At 45.8% G+C, this 5,003-nt stretch overlaps 1 pseudogene; it reads right to left on the bottom strand.

Moving 5' to 3' along the window:
- Window positions 1-2,362: 2,362 nt before the first annotated feature.
- Window positions 2,363-3,316, bottom strand: LOC146342448 (olfactory receptor 4N2-like; annotated as a pseudogene).
- Window positions 3,317-5,003: the final 1,687 nt, after the last annotated feature.

The following is a 5,003-nucleotide window of genomic DNA, read 5'->3' as shown; positions in this document are numbered from 1 at the left end:
AAACTGACCTTTTCCAGTCTTGCGGCCATTGCTGAGTGCTTCAAATTTGTTGGCATATTGAGTGCAGCACTTTAACAGCGTCATCTTTTAGGATTTTAAATAGCTCAGCTGGAATACTGTCATCTCCGCTAGCTTTGTTGTTAGTAATGCTTCCTAAGGCCCACTTGACCTCACTCTCGAGGATGTCCAGCTCAAGTTCAGTGACCGCACTATCATGGCTATCAGGGACATTAAGATCGTTCATGTATAGTTCTTCTGTGTATTCTTTCCACCTCTTCTTAATCTCATCTGCTTCTGTTAGGTCCCTGCCTTCTTTGTCCTTCATCATGCCCGTCTTTGCACAAAACGTTCCCTTGATATCTCTGATTTTCTTGAAGAGATCTCTAGTCTTTCCCATTCTATTGTTTTCCTCGATTTCTTTGCATTTTTCATTTAAGAAGGCCTTCTTGTCTCTCCTTGCTATTCTCTGGAAATCTGCATTCAGTTGGGTATATCTTCCCCTTCTCCCTTGCTTTTCACTTCCCTTCTTTCCTCAGCTACTTGTAAAGCCTCATCAGACAGCCACTTTGCTTTCTTGCATTTCTTTTTCATTGGGACGGATTTCGTTGCTGCCTCCTGAACAATGTTACGGACCTCCGTCCATAGTTCCTCAGGCACTCTGTCTATCAGGTCTCATCCCTTAAATCTATTCCTCACCTCAACTGCATATTCATAAGGGATATGATTTAGGTCATACCTGAATGGTTTAGTGGTTTTCCCTATGTTTTTCAATTTAAGCCGAAATTTTGCAACAAGAAGCTCACGATCTGAGCCACAGTCAGCTCCAGGTCTTGTTTTTACTGACTGTATAGAGCTTCTCCATCTTTAGCTGCAAAGGACATAATCAATCTGATTTCGATATTGTCCATCTGGTGATGTCCATGTGTAGAGTCGCCTCTTATGCTGTTGGAAAAGAGTGTTTGGTATGACCAGCGTGTTCTCTTGGCAAAACTCTATTAGCCTTTGTCCTGCTTCATTTTGTAAACCAAGGCCATGCTTGCCTGTTACCCAGTGATTTCTTGACTTCCTGCTTTGGCATTCCAATCCCCTATGATGTGTTTTTTGGTGTTCGTTCTAGAAGGTGTTGTAGGTCTTCATAGAACCGATCAACCTCAGCTTCTTCAGCATCAGTGGTTGGAGACTTGAATTACTGTGATGTTGAATGGTTTGCCTTGGATTCGTACTGAGATCATTCTATCATTTTTGAGATTGTACCCCAGTACTGCTTTTCCCACCCTTTTGTTGACTATGAGTGCTACTCCATTTCTTCTAAGGGATTCTTGCCCACAGTAGTAGATATGATGGTCACCTGAATTAAATTCGCCCATGCTTGTCCATTTTAGTTCGCTGATTCCCAAGATGTCAGTGTTCAGTCTTGCCATCTCATGTTTGACCACCTCCAGCTTACCTTGATTCATTGATCTGACATTCCAGGTTCCTAAACAATATTGTTCTTTACAGCATTGGACTTTCTTTTCACCACCAGACACATCTACAGCTGAGTGTCCTTTTGGCTTTGGCCCAGCCGCTTCACTCTTTCTGGCGCTACTTGGAAATTCCCTCTGCTCTTCCCCAGTAGTATATTGGACACCTTCCGACCTGAGGGACTCATCTTCCAGCGTCATCTCTTTTAGCCTTGTGATACGTTTCATGGGGTTTTCTTGGCAAGAATACTGGAGTGGGTTGCCAGTATTTCCTTCTCCAGTGGACCACATTTTGTCAGAACTCTCCGCCATGACCTGTCCATCTTGGGTGGCCCTGCACGGCATAGCTTATGGCTTCATTGAGTTACGCAAGCCCCTTCGCCACAACAAGGAAGTGATCCATGAAGGGGGAGTGAGAATTACTTCTGAGTAAATGTGCATAGGATTGGTCTATAAGTTTATAACAATTGCCTCAGGAGTTTTATTGAGTAATTTCTTCCATAATGCCCGATCCTGATACTGCAATGAAACATAGAGTTAATACAGATGAAAAGTCCTCAGAGACTAGGTTCCTTTCTTCACCATGAATCACAGAATCATAGGGTTGGAAGGGGCCTACAAGACCATCAAGTCCAACCCCCTGTTCAATGCAGGAAGCCTGATTCCCAGGCAGTCTCCCACCCAAGAACTAACTAGGGCTGACCCTGCTTAGCTTCCGAGATCAGACGAGATCAGGCAAGCAGCATTACTGGAGGGGTATCATGGAATCATAGGGTTGGAAGGGGCCTACAAGATCACCGAGTCCAATCCCCTGCTCAGTGCAGGAAGCCTGATTCCCAGGCAGTCTCCCATCCAAGTACTAACCAGGGCTGACCCTGCTTAGCTTCCGAGATCAGACGTCACTCACTTCCCACGCCAGATCTTTTTTTGGCGACCATCTTCCATATGGCCATTTTGATTTCCTTGTTCCTCAGCATGTAGATCATGGGGTTCATCAGTGGGAAGACCACAGCATGGAATATGGCAACCACCTTGTCCAGAGGGAAGGCCTGGAAAGGGTGGCAGTACATGTAAATGGCGGGAGCGAACATGATGAAGACAATGATGATGTGGGTGACACAGGTGGAGGCAGTTTTGCTCTTCCCCTTGGTGGTGCTGGACTTCACCCTGGCCAGCAGGGCCCCGTAAGAGATGAGGAGGAGGATGAAACACATCAAGGTGGCCAAGCCACCGTCGAAGAACATGACAAACTCTAGCACGTAGGTGTCGACACAGGCCAGCTTGATTATCTGATTGATGTCACAGAAGAAATTGTCCAGCTTGTTTGGGCCACAGAAGGGAAGGTGGATGATGGGTATGAATTGGATCAAAGAGTGCATCAAGCCAAGGAGCCATACGGCTGCAACCTGGCCCAGACAGACACCTTTGCTCACCACATTGCCATACTGCATTGCCATACTGCAATGGGTGGCAGATGGCCACGTACTGGTCAAAAGCCATGCCAATGAGGAGGAAGAATTCAGCAGCTCCCAGCCAGTGGAGGAAGAAGATCTGGGACATGCAGCCCCAGTAGGAGATAGCTTTCCGGCGTGAGTACAGGTCTGCCAGCATTTTGGGGGGCATGATGGAACAGTAGCACAGGTCCAGGAAAGCCAGGTTGCCCAAGAAGAAAAACATAGGGGAGACAAAGCGGGGGTTGCTCCATATGGTCACGATGATGAGGTTGTTCACAGGCAAGATAAGGGAGTCGAAGAAAAAGGAAGAAGGCAAAGAGGAAGAGCTGGACTTCCCTCCTCCGAGAGACCCAGCAGCACAAACTCTTTCACTATCGCTGTACGGTTTCCCTGTTCCATCTTGGCAGGGGCAGCTCCTGCAACACACCCACACACAGTGTTGAAAGCTCAACGTTAATTCGGAGCAACCAACATGTAACAGCTTCTAAAACCTGAATCCTTAATCTACCGTCTTAGCTGCAACCTGCACCCCCACACACACCAACCCCCTCCCCCAATGAATTTGCTCGTGGAAAATTCTCTCTCTCTCTTCTTCATTCCCAGATTGGAGAAAGACAGAGAATTTTTAAGAAAGCTGGAAGTAGCCTGGTTGTCCTATCTGGTCAAAGAGGTTTGGCAGGTTTTGAAACGAGAGACCGGCCTTCCACAGCCTCCTGCCTTCCAAATGTTTTGCACTACAACTCCCAGCATTCCTGACCATTGTCCATGCTGGCTGGGGCTGATGGGAGTTGAAGTCTAAAACATCTCCATCCACGCTGCTCCTCCCAGCATGTTTATCTATTTCGATGTATATTCAGAGCCCCTTTTTACTGCTTCCTTAAAATCAATGAGTTAGAACTGGACTAACTTAGTTGAACCGTATCCCTGTGAAATCAGTGGGACTGAGGGTGGCCATGTGTCCTAGTTTACAGAGGGCAGTCCTCTATTTCAGAGGCGGGCAACCTGTAGCCCAGACCTGTTTTTGCGGTACTCCAGCCTTCCCAAACCAGATGCCCTCCAGATGTTTTGGACTACAACTCTCAGTATTCCTGACCATTGGCCCTGCTGTCTGGGGTTGATGGGAGTAGAAGTCCAAATGGGAGAGCACCTGGTTGGAGGAAGCTGCAATATACTCTTTAGCAGAGGTGAAAGGTGATTGATTGTACAGCAAAATACCTGCCAGACCTGTTTGACCACAGAGGACTGTGGGACTAGAATTAGGGGAGGAGACATAGCTTTCTGATGTAACATGTTGCTGTAAGATTGAAGGGTTGGGCAGGAGAAGGGGAATGGACCAGAAGGACTGCTTAAGCTGGTTAAACCTGCTGGCCAGATACCTCCCTTTGTTAGGTAAATAACAGGCAATATGTTGCGATGGGAACTAAATAGTTACACAATTGCTTCTTGATAGCAGGATCCTTTGGGTAATGATTTGAACAGTATCTGGATTGCTTGCTCTCTCTTCCTCTAGATGCAACCTAGGTAGTCTGGCTTCCAACAACTGGTTTATTCTTCCCCAATAATTTGCCATCATGACATAAATTAAACCAGTAATTGTTCTCATCCCCAGCTCAGCTCTAACTAAATAAGGCAGAGTGGGTTTTGAAACCCCTAGGACCATAGGGAGAAAAATGATTTTGAAATCTTCCAATTCTAGTGAGGTCTGTGTATCTCCAAATTTCTGCATGGAGTGTTAACATTGGGATCACCTTTGCTTTAAAAATGTTCAAAATCAGGCGTATTGAGCCAGGATATCTGAAATTCCACAATCGAATTAGAGATTGTGCACAGGCAAGTGATTTTTGTTCATTTTTCTCTATTTGTAATTCACAGGATCCTGTAGCTGAAAAAAATCATGCCAAGATAACAGTATGGTTTTCCTTATTCTCTCTCTTTAGAACTGAGAAGGCATCTATGCATTTTTTTTTTCATTTTACCAAAGACTTTAGATTTAGGACTATTGATGACCCACAACCAAAGGGCTGGATGCACCCAATCTTGTCTGATCTTGGAAGTAAGACAAGGTCAGCCCTGGTTTGTGCTTGGA

Source organism: Heloderma suspectum, chromosome 6 (genome assembly GCF_057233095.1).
Source record: "Heloderma suspectum isolate Gila_16-S chromosome 6, 16-S_ref, whole genome shotgun sequence".
Taxonomy (NCBI): domain Eukaryota; kingdom Metazoa; phylum Chordata; class Lepidosauria; order Squamata; family Helodermatidae; genus Heloderma; species Heloderma suspectum.
This window is presented reverse-complemented; position numbering and strand designations above follow the sequence as displayed.